Here is a 14,634-nt window from a genome sequence, read left to right on the forward strand (position 1 = left end):
GAAATACACAGGTTCCCGCAAGCTTTTGGTCATAGTATTTTCATCAACCAACTACTGCATAACCTTTGTTTCATGTGTGTTTCTGTTTAGAGACACTTGTTTGTTGTATATAGCTCTTCAGGAACATTGAGCACATGGCCAAGCCATGCCTATAAGCCATGCTTCAATGAAGCTTTCCTAAGACACATATTTTCTCCCAAAGGCACATCACAGTCTTTTTACACATAGGCACACTGGACAATACCTCAACACTGTGGCTATGGGCCATTTCAACCATTGTAATCACTAACGAAAAGCACAAAAATGGAAAAAACATAGCCCTAAATATACCATGAGCTGGACACTTGCTTACAGTATGAAAATTGAAACGAAAAGGCAGAGAATTGTCTCAGCTGGGGACGCGCACATGAGCTGACGCAGATGTGTCTCCTTCTCTGCCCAGGCGCGTGAACGACAGTGAAAGCACGGAAGGTATGGATTTGGGGTTACATATGTGTTTCCACCACGAGGCAAATTTGCAAATATAGAATCTGCGAATGATGAGCATTGCCTGCCTGGCAAAATTGCATTCACAGCAGCAACACAGTTCTAACTGTGGACTATGAACCCAAATGACGGCAATGGTAAAATAGCATTAAAGGGCATTAGACAAGACTTGACTAGATGGATAGACCCACTGTTTCTGGATGGGAAGACTCAATCATATAAGATGTAGTCAAATTGCATTCACAGCAGCAACACAGTTCTAACTGTGGACTATGAATCAAATGACGGCAATGGTAAAATAGCATTAAAGGGCATTAGACAAGACTTGACTAGATGGATAGACCCACTGTTTCTGGATGGGAAGAGTCAATCATATAAGATGTAGTCAAATTGCATTCACAGCAGCAACACAGTTCTAACTGTGGACTATGAACCCAAATGACGGCAATGGTAAAATAGCATTAAAGGGCATTAGACAAGACTTGACTAGATGGATAGACCCACTGTTTCTGGATGGGAAGACTCAATCATATAAGATGTAGTCAAAATTACAGTGGGTAGTTTTATACATAACTTTTTTTTTTTTTTTTTTGAGAGAAAGAGGGTGCATGAGTTGGGGGGTAAAGGAGCAGAGGGAGAGGGGAAAAGAGAATCTTAAGGAGACTCCATCCCAAGTGCAGAGCCTAACACAGAGCTCGATCCCATGACCCTGAGATCATGACCTGAGCTGATACCAAGAGTTGGCTGCTTAACCAAATGAGCCACCCAGGCATCCATTTTTTTTTTTTAAAGACAAATCATTTTAAAGTTTTTGTGTAAAAAATAGCTATGTAAGAGTTGCCCAAATATTTTTAGAAATAATAGAGAATATAAAATTTACTATGAAAGAATGTCTTCTATGACCACACATTGTTTCAGTTCAGCAGAGGATAGGGTGTATGCCTGTATTTAAGTGTTGGAAGAGAACACCGAGACCCGAACCTCACAGGATATATACAAAAATGCCTTTCAAATGGGTGAGTGAACGTTCTTGACCTTTTTAACTGTAGGAATTTTAAAGAAAATTTAAGACGCAGGTTTCATCACCTTGGGTGGCATCAGCCTTTAGGAAGAGTTGACTACCTAACAATTAAGAATCTCTGTGTGTCAAAGGACAAGATTAAGAACAAAGCTAAAAGACAAACAAGTCTGGAGATAAAACTTATTAACACATGTGAAAGACCAAGTGTTAATGTAATTCAGCTTCTACAGATGCCTAAGAAACAGACCCTATGTGACAAAGGCTGTGAACAGGCATTCGCAGGAGAGAAGAGGCCCCAAAAAACACACTCAGGTAAAACTCAGCATGAAACATGGACATGCAAACAGAAATAATAAAATCCTCTGATGCTCACAGAGTTTGGGAAGAAGGAGGGAAAGCAACCTGTGCTCACAAAAGTGTGGGAAAACCAACATTTGTATCTACTTCTAGATACAAGACTTGTTAGCATAATAAGACTCATTAGCATAATTTTTGAAATAATATGCCAATATACTTAAATGTCCAATGTCCATGCCTGTAAATACTCAACCCATCGACAGTATGTGTAGGAAACTATCCTTCAGAAATCAAAGCACCATTTTAACACTTATTCACATACATTCATTGACTGCAGCATTGTTTGTAACAGAAGAAAAAAAAAATGGAAACATTCTGAGTGTCGACCATCAACAAGTGTAGCCAGATCATGGAATAGTCTGCATCTGTGAAAATGGATGTTATAGTTTTCCTGTTCGTGTGGTGGCTTTTTTCCCCCCAAGACAATGTCTTTACGACCCTGTGAGATCTTGCTCTAAATTTCTCTAGAAATTCTCTAGGCTTCACAGCGCTGGCCGAGCTTCAGGTAAGATAGTGTTACAGAAAAATTTGTGCTTGTGATCTTGCATTGAGCAGCAAAACAGGTGTCCCTCTCTGGGGCCACCCACATGATCCTGCTTATGTACTTAACAGGTTCACAGCTTTCTCCCCTCTCCCCACGAGAGGCAGAGGAAATCGCATCATCCTTCTACCAAACCGATTCGGGTTTCACTGGCCCGGTGCGATCTGTCCCAGACCATTAGAAATATGACCCTTTGGGTGGAACCACATTAAAAAAAGTTTTTTAAAAAATGATTTCAGAAAACCCTGGGGACGGGGTAGGTGGGGATAAAAAACACAATATGGGTTTTTCAGTAACATCTTGAACTTATAACTCTGTGAAATATTGTCTTTGAGCCATTAATGAGACCCACATTGCACCAGTGGCCTTGATGTTGCACACGGCGGGGGCGGGCCATGGCATTCCCTGTCCTCTGGCTCTGTGCTCCTCATTACGGCCTTGTTCCTTTTTATTCTTGAAGATAACTTCTGGGGTGCCCATGGCCTCTGCGACATTTCTCCTGGGAAGAACTGGTTTAGAAATTCAAGCAATGCTTGACTCTATGTCCCATGTCTGACAATGCCAGCTGCATAGCCTGAATAACTCTGGGGCGGTGGGCCCTGGCCTGCTCTCCTCAGTTTGAGTTGATGAGCACCCCCTTGGCGCCTAAACCTTTAAAGTCTGCCCAGGAGAACAGTAGTCCTACAAATTAGCAGAGGGGCACAGGGCCTGAAGGAAATGGGAAATCTTAGAAATTACATTATTTCTAGGCTGGTAGAAACTTTAGAAGTGTGTGTGTTTAAATCCGCCCCCATTTACAGACTGAAAGGAAATAGAATTTCAAGAAAGGAAGACTTCAAAAGCTTCAGAGAGTTGCTCTGGACCTGGGTGTCCCTCAACTAGTTCTTCTCGGAGTGTGGTCTGTGGACAAGTTGCTCCAAATCACCTGGGAGCTCATTAAAAATGGAGACTTCGGGCGCCCGGGTGGCTAAGTTGGTTAAGGGTCTGCCTTCAGCTCAGGTCATGATCCCATCCCAGGGTCCTGGGATCGAGTCCGGCATCGGGCTCAGCTTCTCCCTCTCTCTCTGGCCCTCTTCCCTGCTCGTATGGGCTCTCTCTTTCTGCCAAATAAATAAAAAATAGTCTTCTAAAAAATGCAGAATTCACCGAGATTCCAATTCAATAGTTCTAGAAGGGGGACTTAGAAATCTGGATTTTAAAGTCTTCCCAGCAAATTTGTGCATTCTCTAGGACATAAGAACCAGTGCACTACGCTCAGTCTACCTACCCGGGGCAGGCCGTTTCTGCTGAGAAGGCAGGCGGCCAGGTGCACCCGAAATGGTGAGACAGCCCCGATTTAGAAATCGAGCCTGTAAGCCCCCAAGACAATCTCACGGAAAGACAGAGCTTGTCCTTCCGGATCACTGAAAGGATGAGGATTTCTAATACTGCTAATATAGGATGTTACAGTACTGTAACTTTGTGTGTGGGTTTTTTTTTTTTTTTTAAGATTTTATTTATTTGATGGAGAACACGAGCAGGGGAGCAGCAAGTAGAGGAAGAGGGAGAAGCAGGCTCCCCGCTGAGCTCCCCAGATCAGGGGCTCAATCCCAGGACCCCGGAATCATGACCTGAGCCAAAGGCAGATGCTCAACCGGCTGAGCCACCCAGGCACCCCTAATATTGTAACTTCTAATACTGCTAATTAAAGCTGACGCTTTGTCTTGTTTCTATGCTGACAAAAGCCAGTCAGGGATTGTGGCCATCTGGAGAGTAGGTGGAGCTCCTTGGGTGCAGGGGATTCAATCCTTCCTACTTCCTAAAGTGCTTCCTTTGGCTTGTGGAAGGTACAAGATGCTGACATCTGGCAAAGCTAGGAAAGAACAGGCCAGAAGGGCTGACGTTCTCTCCATGGGACTGTAGATCTTTTCTGAATCTAGGGGACACTGTGCCCCTCCTCCACAGAAACACTTACACAAACTTGCGCAGAAATTTCTGAAAACACATGGACTCTCTGAACTCAAAAACCCCCAGTAGAGACAGAGAAAATCTATTCTACTTTAATTGACTCCAAGAACTCCCCAGAGGTATATTCTGGGGGATCTGGAATATAAAGTATCTGATTTTTCAAGAAAAGTGGAGAACAGCAAATTTTGTAAGGGGCTGAGAATAAAGTTGGGTGAGAGTTGTAGCAGGGTGCATTAATATGCTTTCTTCAGGGTATGAAACTCTGTAACAGAAAATGGAAACAGATTGAAATATCAAGTTCTCTTCTATTCATTTACATCTGGTTGTCTCTGTTACCAAGGGAATCTGGGATGCCAGTGGAATATCGGTGGGGACCAGTGAAGTCACACTGATAAACATTCCCCAGGGGTGCCTGGGTGGCTCAGTGGGTTAAAGCCTCTGCCTTTGAATCAGGTCATGATCCCAGGGTCCTGGGATCGAGCCCCGCATCAGACTCTCTGCTCAGCAGGGAACCTGCTTCTCCATCCATCTCTCTCTGCCTGCCTCTCCGCCTACTTGTGATCTCTGTCTGTCAAGTAAATAAAATCTTTAAAAACAACAACAAAAAAAAAATCCCCCAAATTTTGCAGCTATAAAAAAAATTCCCTATTATACACCAAATGCCAGGCTTTCCCTTGTAATTTATCATCTGTTCTATTTTCCGTGGGGACTCCTATCAGTCGGGTCTTGCCACAAATGGCTGCATAACACACCATCCCCAAACGTGGTAGCATAAAAAAAAAAAAATTATCTGGGCTCACATCTCACATTTCTGCTGGTCAGCTGGGCAGACCGGCTCTGAGCGAGAGGCTGACCGGGGCAGCTCTGATGATTCCCGCATGTTCCAGCATGTGCTAAGTGCTCCTCATTTTCCTGGGCTTGTTCATCTCCCCAAGGCATGCTCCTCCAGAGAGGCTGAAAAGGGCAAGACCCTCCCTGCATTATGTTCCTAATACCCTGTCAGACAAAGCAAGACACCTAGTAAAACCCAAAGTCAAGGGGAGGAGAAGAACACAGCAGCAGAGGGAAGAGTTACAAAGTCCCCAGTCCCCTGTCACAGGGGCAGGAGAGGGGATGGTCAGTAATCTCTTCACCATCCGGCTAGTCCACTGGATTTTCCACCTCCAGTAAAGAGAACGGTAACTTTCCCTGGGTATCTAAAGTGAGCCAGGCCTCTGTCACCCAGGCTGGTCTCCCCGCGGAGGGGCCCATGGGAAACCATCTCCCTGATGAGGAAAATAAGTCTGTGTTGTGAGGCGGCTGACCAATCCCGCAGGGGAATCCCAGTCCCGGCCTCAGGGCCATTGCACTTTCCCCTGCCCCGTCAGCAGCAGCCGCAAGAGGGGCGCAGAGACAAAGCACAAGTGTACAAACTACCCCTGAGTCTGTGCTCAGGGCTCAGACCCAGAGAGATTACGCTCTCCTGGGCCCCCGGCATGAAATAATCCTCCGATCCACCAAGGTCTCTGAGGCCGCTTGGACTTTTTGGCCAGGATCCAGTCCGAGATCTGTAACATCTGATTCCCTGACCAGGAAACCCAACCACGCTGGCCCATTGCGCTCACCGGTTTGGGGTCAACCGCAGGGCGGTGACCAAATGAGGGGTCAGAGGGAGAAGGTGTGTCCTGCCTAATCTTTGGCAGTTTCCCACCTGGTTGCCTGGGACCGGCCCCCCTCTACTGTTCCCACCCGACTCAAAGGAGACTTGGCAGGTGTGGACCTGGTTCCGACGTCGGATTCCGGTGCGGCCTGGGGCCCCAGGACCAGTCAGACCCACGTGTCAGGGTGGAAGCAGGAGACCTGCAAGGTCTCACAGGTAGGACTTCCCAGAGAGGGAGGTCACTCAGGTCAGAAACCCCCTCGAAAAGGGGATCAGAAAGGAACTTCCGAAAGGAATTCCACAGCTCAGGGCCTCTTGGGGGTGGGCTGTAGTAACTTCGGTGTGACTGCCTGAGTGAACGTGCACTTGGACCTGGCTTGTCAGGCGGACTGATTCTGTGGGTTCCCGGTCTTGAGACCATGGAGTCCGAGTGGGCTCCAACCCGTTTCCATCGTGACCTTGTAGGGTCTAATACGAGCCCTTGGCATGCCAGTCCGGGGTTTATACGGACTCCCTATGGCTAAGAGGTCCCCAAGTCTCCTCTGGGAAGGTGGACAGGCGGGCATCTGCCTGGTCTTTCCTCAGGAGGAGTGCCCACCTTGTCGGTCTCTGTGCCACCACACAAGGCAGAGCAAACCTAGGGTCCTAGATGGTCTGAGTAGTTTCAGGAAGGGGTTTTCAGAAGACTATGCAGTTAAGAAGCATCCTGGCAGGGACGCCTGGGTGGCTCAGTTGGTTAAGCAGCTGCCTTCGGCTCAGGTCATGATCCCAGCGTCCTGGGATCGAGTCCCACATCGGGCTCCTTGCTCATCAGGGAGCCTGCTTCTCCCTCTGCCTCTGCCTGCCATTCTGTCTGCCTGTGCTCGCTCTCTCTCCCTCTCTCTCTGACAAATAAATAAATAAAATCTTTAAAAAAAAAAAAAAAAAAGAAAGAAAAGAAGCATCCCGGCAAACGGAGAACCCTGTGTGAGTTACAGTGGCCCATGTTTAATGTTTAATGTGTTCCTTCAGAAGGGACACTGGCTGTCTCAGCCGTTCATCGAGTGTGACAAGTTGTTGTAACAGGGGAGCCAGAACACCCCAACTAGTTTCCATACATGGACTCCTGGCTTGGAATTGCCCAGACCAACCGCCCCCCCCAACCTTGAGTGTAATTCACTTGCAATAGGCAGGGACAGGCCAGGGTCTTGACGGCCTCATCCGCGTGGCCCCAAAACACCACAGAAGCCCCAGCCTCCACAGACCCCGAGGCTAAACCGATCCTGCTCCCTCCGTCTGCACCCCCAAGGCCGTCCTCACCTTGCCCCCTCCAGTTCCAGACGCTCCACCGCCATTCGTCTCCCCAGAACCCAAGCCCAGAGGATCCACTTTCTCCAGGACCAGCAGCCAGGCTGTGCCCCAGGCTGGGCCAAGCGCCCTCCAAATGCCCGTATGAGCGCAGCGAGAACCGAGAGGCACAGTAAAGACAGAGTAGTCTGGCCCGGCCGTCGCATGCTGTATTATCAACATTCCTCCACTGCCGACCCCCTCGACTGGACGCAGGAGCCCATGTGTTCATGCTGGGGAAGTTTGCAAAGTGGCCCTGTGGGCGTTCTATAAGACAGAGAGCCCCCAAGCATGGAAGGGGGGGGGGGACCCAGAACCCCGTTGGCCAGTGATCAATGTGCCTACTGCAAAGAAAAGAGGCATTAAAAAAAAAAAAAAAAGTATGTCCCAGCTGGGGAAAGGCTCAAAACCCCAGCTTCTACAAGGAAAAATCCTGGAAAGAGGACCTTATAGGCCTTTTGGAAACAGACTCAGACTGAAGGGAACCAGGCTCTCTTCTTTTTAAAAGGCCCCCAGGAGCCCGTGGTCAAAATAAAAATAGGGGACCAGTGATTTCATGGTTCATACTGGGGCTGAGCACTCTGTTGTCACCTCCCCAGTGGCCCCTTTCAGCAAAAGGACTGTGACCACCCTTGGGGCTACCAGGACATGGGCAAATACAACAACCCTTTTGCCAGGCCCATCAGTGTAAACTCGGGGATTACAGGGTCCGACATGAATTCCTTTATCTACCTGATAGCCCCATCCCCCTCTTGGGCTGAGATATACTCTCTAAGCTTGGCGCTCAGATAACATTTGAGCCTACCGGGAACACCAGCCTCCGATTAAACCCAGGGCAAAAGGAGACGGGGTCTTTAGCAATTACCACACCAAGAAAGAAATGGAAGCCATTCTGCACCCAGGCCCAGCTGAACGGGCCACCAGAGTTCAGGCTCATGTTCAGTATGGGCTAAAGATAACCCACCTGCACTAGCCCGGACTTGGGCCCCAATCATCATTAAACCGATCCCGGGAGCCCAACCCCAGAGGCAAAGCAATCCCCCTTCCCCCAAGAAGCTAAGATTGCATTCAAGAACATCCGGCCGGACTTAAAAAAGCATGTATCCTAATAGAGTGCTAGTCCACTTGAAATAGTCCCACTCCTCCAGTTAAGAAGACAGGAGGAGGATATCGACCAGTCCAAGACCTGTGGGCCATCAACAAGGTAGTCGTCTCCCTCCACCCAGTGGTCCTAAATCCATGCACCCTCCTCCAGGATGTGGATGACCTCCTCCTCACCAGGGACACACAAGAAGACTGCACAAAAGGCACAAAGGCCCTCCGACAGCTCCTGTCGGACTTGGGATACCAAGTCTCATGGAAAAAGGCACGTATCTGCCAACAATGGGTCTGTTATCTCAGTTTCCTCCTTACCCAAGGGAGAAGAGAACTAGGACCAGAGGGGGAAAAAAAAGCAATCATCCCCTTGCCACAGCCCCAGACAAAAAGGGGCCTACAAGCATTCCTGGGGGCTACAGGATTCTGTTGCATCCGGATTCCTGGGTTTTCGGCAACAGCAAGACCCCTCTATAATCCCTTGGGGGGAACCAAACCGGGAACCCCCTGCCTGGACTGAAAAAGCAGAAGCCGCCTTCACAGAGATAAAGGCTGCCCTGAGGTGGGCTCCGGCCCTGGGCCTACCAAACACAGAAAAATCCTCCAATCTCTTTGCATGTGAAAAAATAGCGCCCGGGGGTACTCACGGCTGACTGCTGGGCCCAGACAACGGCCAGTTACAGATCTGTAAGAGGGACTGGACTCCGTGGCAGCAGGATGGCCCCCGTGCCTCAGGGTGCTGGCAGGGAGGGAGACAAGCTCACCCTGGGACAAGAACTTAACGTCAACATCCCTCATGAACACACAGGGATACCGCTTCCTTTCCAGCTCTCGGCTAGCACAGTACCCAGGGCTCCTCTGCCAGAATCCATGGGTCACCCTTGAAACAGGACATTAAACCCAACAACCATCCTCCCCACGGAAGAGGGGGAAACTAGACCATGACTGCTCCAAAGTAACAGATAGTTTATGCGGGCTGCCCAGACTTACGGGATCTAGCCGTAAGAAATTCAGAACTCACACTGTTCAGTGATTGCAGCATTTATCTACAAGGTGTCTGAAAAGCAGGTTACACAGTGACCACGACCACTAAAGTCCTAGAAGCGAAGGCATCACCAGAAGGATGGTGAGCACAACGGGCTGAACTACACGCCTTAGTCAAGCCCTCACCCTCAGTGAAGGCAAGTGGGTCAGCTTCCACACGGACACTCAGGAAGCCTTTGCTCCTGTGTCTATCCAGGGGGCCATCTACAAAGAGAGGGGCCTCCTCACCGCTGCAGAAAAGCCTATCAGAAGGTCTGACTTCCAGAGGACGTAGCAATCCTGCAGGGAAGGGACACCAGAAAGGAGACGACCCCATAGCGCAGAGGAGGCTGCCAAGACCACAGTCAGTGAGGACACGGACAGAGCCCTCACCATGGCCCTGATACCCCCGGAAGAAGTTCCTCTGCCCAGTGACACTAAAAAGAGGAGGGGAATAGCCCCTCTCGGTGATCTAGAAATAGACTTCGCAGACGCGCAGTCGAGCAGGGGTTCAGATGGCTCCCAGCGCGGATGCACCCATTCTCTGGATGGGTCCAGGCCTTCCCCACCATGACGGAGTGAAGCTGGGAAGCAGCCAAAGTCCTCTTGTGGGAGCCTGTGCCCCGGTTTGGCCCGCCATCAACGCTCCAGAGTGACGATGGGCCCGCATTTGTAGCGGACCCTGTGCTGTCTTGACCAAGTCTCCCAGCATCACCTGGATGGAGGCTCCACACTGCCCCCCAGGCCCCGACACTCAGGGATGGTAAAGTGAAGGAACCGCACCCTCAAGGGAGCCTCAGCACAGGTGTGTCGGGAGACTCGCCTCCCACGGTCAGATCCGCTGCCCCGGCCTCCTGTGGGCCCGCTGCACCCCCGGGACGCTGGGTTACTCCAAATTAGTGTAAGGACGACCTCCCCCGTGCCTGGGGAGCCTTCCAGGAAACTTATATCAGACAGGGGGATAAAGAGAAAGATGACTTCACACCCTGGAGCCCACCCAACATAAATGACAAAGGCACACCATTAAGAGGACCCCAATCTCCTTAGGCTCCCAGGTGCACTCCTTCCAGGCAGGAGACCCAGTCTGGCTCAAAAATTGGGAAAAGTGGTTTTGAAACCACTTTTCAAACCACAGTGGACAGGGCCTCCCTCTGTTGTCCCAACCACCCCTCCTGCCCTTAAGGTCTCTGGTGTCACCCCATGGGCCCACCACTCCAGAGCAAAAAAGCCCAGACCTGGACAAGAAGCCAGGCCACTGGAAAGTCCGGCCAAACCCGCAGACCCGCTCTGGCTTGGCCTCTGCTGAGTCCCCACCCACGGATGGACACCTGCTCGCCGTGGTCCCTGGTTCTCACTGGCATGATAGCCCTCATCCTGGAGGTCCGACACGTTGCCCCTTCTGACTGGGCTTCCCCCCAGAGACTTGCCATTGCTGTTGTTTATTGGGTGACCCTAGGGTGTTTTCCTGCCTTTACTTGTCCACAGGCTTTATCTGTAGTCGGCCTAGCCACGATGGCGCCCTCTAACTACAGGTGTGGACCCCACTTTTGGAGGCCCTCTGCCGTCTACTCCTAAGGACCTTTCACTACGGTTTTCCCGACCCCAGTCAGTCCTGGTCTTCTGCTACCCTCCTCCCTGCCTCCAGCTTGCCCGACCCCACAGGATCACACCACCTGTCAGTACCTTACCCGATCTTTCAGTCCTCCCCGGGAGCGACGCTCCATTTACAAGAAAAGCCAGCCACCCCGACGCTCCCCCACGGCCATTCCCCCCCTCGTGAGCCTGCTGGCCGCGGTGGGAGCTGCCCTGGGCACCACGGGCGTGGGGAGGTCACAGGTTCGGCACCAGGGGCAGCTCAGCAGCTCAGGGCGCATTTTCCTGCCCTTGCTCAGCCCCCGACCCACAGCGCCAGCCCAACTGAGTGGCCTCGGGGTCCCCCAGAACAGGCGCGCACTCCACGGACTCCCAGCCGCACAAGGGGGGGCTCTGCCTCTTCTCACAGGACTGTAGCTTCTGTACTAGTAAGTTGGGGGCATCCAAGAAACCCTCACCCAATTGCAGGGGCAAGTAAAGGCCGGCGGGGAGGCCCTCCAGCGGGCCCCCCTGCGAGATTCCCTCCCACGACAGCTCCCTTGGCTCGCCCCCTCGCCGGCCCCCTCCTTAAGCTCCTCACAGTAGCATTTGGTCCTTGTATCTTAACGCCCTCACCAGCTGCATCACTGCACCAAGTGCCAAGGCCAGAGTCGGGTCGCTCCTCACTCGCTATAATAAACACGAGGCTCTCAACCAGGTGTTTAAAGAGGCAGCAAGGGGGAGGAGGATAAGGAAAACCTGAGCTGTGAGGCGGCTGACAATCCCGCAGGGGAATCCCAGTCCCAGGCCCGTTCCCGCTGTCCCCTGCCCCGCCGGCCGCAGCCGCAAGAGGCGCAGAGACGAAGTACAAGTGTACAAACTACCCCTTGGTCTGCGCTGGGGCTCAGCCCGGGAGAGATTACGCTCTCCTGGGCCCGCGGGCGTGAAGTAAACCTCCCATCCTCCAAGGTCTCTGACGACGCTTGGTTTTTTTGGCCGGGATCCAGGCCCCGATCGGTAACATCCCCAGTCCAGATTTCGCCCAGTTTGGGTGGGACTATTTCCAGCCCTGGCTCTCCAATCTCCTAAAATTATTACGTCAGGGATGAGACGGTTCTACTATGTGAAATCCCAAAGGCTGTCAAATTGGATCCAGACATCTAAGGGATAAACAGGCATATTAATAGGATGGACTTATATTTTTATTATTCATATTTACACTGATATAGGTGAAACCCCACCAGGTCTGTCAGGAACTCATGAAGTTGGAACAAACCAGCTTCCATGTCCCAAGAAGCTTGGAAACTTACCCTCTGTTAAGGGACATTGTGAGAGAAAACTACTCTCCTCTGGTAACGTGGTTTTCCTGTAAGGCCACATGAGAAAAAGCCCCAAACTTTAAACCTGAAATTAAAGTGAAAGGTATATTTATAATTTTTTTGGTTCTACAATCTTTCCCAGTTAATGAAAAGATTTTTAGTCACCAGGAAGCTAAGCTAACCCCCCTCAGAAAACCCTCCTCAAAAAGGAAAAAAAAAAAAAAAAAGGTAATTTTCCTTAGGTGCCTTGCTGTTCCAGGATTCCTCACCCGATAAATTCTTACCTTTGAGTAAGGACAGGATGAGCCTCTGGGCTCAAAGTGTAGAAAGGGCGTTCTCTTCCAACATGGAACATGAGGCTTGTTTGTCCTGTGCCTTTAGGGGAAAACTGTGATAGGTTGAAAGCAAAAATGATCGGGATTCACCACCTCCCCCCTGGACCCACACCCTTTATTGTGCAATTTAGAATTGCCTCCCACCAAGGGGTGGAGCCCGTTTCTCTACCTCTCAAAGCTGGGCCAACCATGTGATTTGTTTCGGCCAACAGAATGCCCTAGAAGAATACTGCACCGTGCGTGAATCTAAGCCAAACGAGGCTTCGTGGACTTCGGCTCTCATTTTAAACCCCGTGGGCGGCCACGTTGCCAAACCTGGTGCACCTGCTGGGGGCTAGGGGGCGGGGCAGAGGTGGCTCCTCCCAGCTGGCCCCCAGCTGCCTCGCCAGCCAACCATGAGATCTGGCTAAAATCAGCCGAGCCTGCCCTGGTCAGCAAAACTGCCGGGGGGAACCCACAGCACTCAGCAGCAAGGCGCCGGCTGTTCTGCCGTTGTGGTTTCGTGTAATGATGAAGGGATATGGCAGGGGTGGGGGAGCTCAGGAAGACTGGAGCCTGCTGAACCCAGGGAGTCATCTCCACTCCCTGGGGAGATTGGGTGACAGTGGGGACTAGCCTGCAAAGGAGGATGGCAGTGGAGAGGAAGTGAATTCGTCTGTTTGATCATGTCCCTCCAGCTGGCTAAGAACGATACACTGCCGGAACAGCGGACGATTTACTCCACGGTGTTCGACAAATATTGTGGTGTTGGCATTCTCAGATGAAGGAAAACTCAAGCAGGTGGGAGCCAATGTGCTGGTTTCCCGACAGGCTGCAGGTGGGAAGGGTGGTGATGTGGGGGGGAGGGGAGCTTTGGCTCACACCTAAGCCCCCCTGAAGATTCCCTCTTCCATCTCCAACAGGTGTGTCATGAGAGGCCGAGAGGGTTCTTTCAACGGACTCTTGGCACCTGGGAGACTCTTCACCAGGGGGGGCCACGAGTGCCTCCTTCTTTATGGGCACCTGTCTCCAATATGGTGATGGGATCTGGCTCCAGAAATGATGGACAGTGGCAAGAGATCGGGTGTTTTCTTCCCCAAATAATTATTCCAAAGGCGAGTCAACTTCTCTAGCTTTTCTTGACAACGGAAGATTCATGGGTCTGGTTGCCATTCTAGCAAGTTAGGCTTTTTCGGAGTGTCGACTGTGGAAGAGGCAGGCTGCTACGGGGGAAGACCCCTGACGCCCCTGCACCCCCCACCCCAAGGTCCCGACCCGCCAGAGCAGCTAGCTACGCGCAAATGCACATCAGCCCCTCTCTTCATGTGTGGCCTTCCGTCCCATACTGGCCTTCAAGAGAAACTTGGAAGAAGCCTGCTCTCCCGCGCCCTCCACACTCCCGCCCACCCTCCGCCTTGGGCTGCCTCCCATAGTCTGGGAACAAGACATTTCTTATGATTTTAAGGCACTTCTTGCTCTAAAATACTCTTCGTGCCTTCATTTCTTAAGTTGTTTTATCTTAAACGTTGAGATGATTCACTAGGAAAACAAAGGTCTTTTCCTCCTTTATAGACTGGGGAAACACAAGAGCTCAGGGGTGACCCCAGGAGTCTGGTGACTAACACCCAGCCGGATTCCTGTATGACCGACTGACAGACCTCTTGTCCGTGCTACACGGACTCTGATCCTAAATTTCTTGGCCCTGCTGTCAGGAAATGGCAGCGGCTGACATCTTCCCAGAGCACCAGAACCTTCCTGGAGCAGCTCTTTTACTTTGCTAATTTTGCTAATTGGAAGCTTTCTGTGCCAAGGCCTTAAAGCAGAAAGAGGGGGAAAGTGTATTTTCATGCTGCTGAGTCTAAGACAAGGAATCAGTTCCACAGGTACCGTTTTCATTGACCTTTTTCCACAAGGTGCTCTCAGGAAATTCCATTACTATTGATCCCCTCCAATTGTCATGCTCTAATGACGCTGTTTCCATTCACAAGGGAAAT

Source organism: Lutra lutra, chromosome 8, assembly GCF_902655055.1.
Source record: "Lutra lutra chromosome 8, mLutLut1.2, whole genome shotgun sequence".
NCBI lineage: Eukaryota > Metazoa > Chordata > Mammalia > Carnivora > Mustelidae > Lutra > Lutra lutra.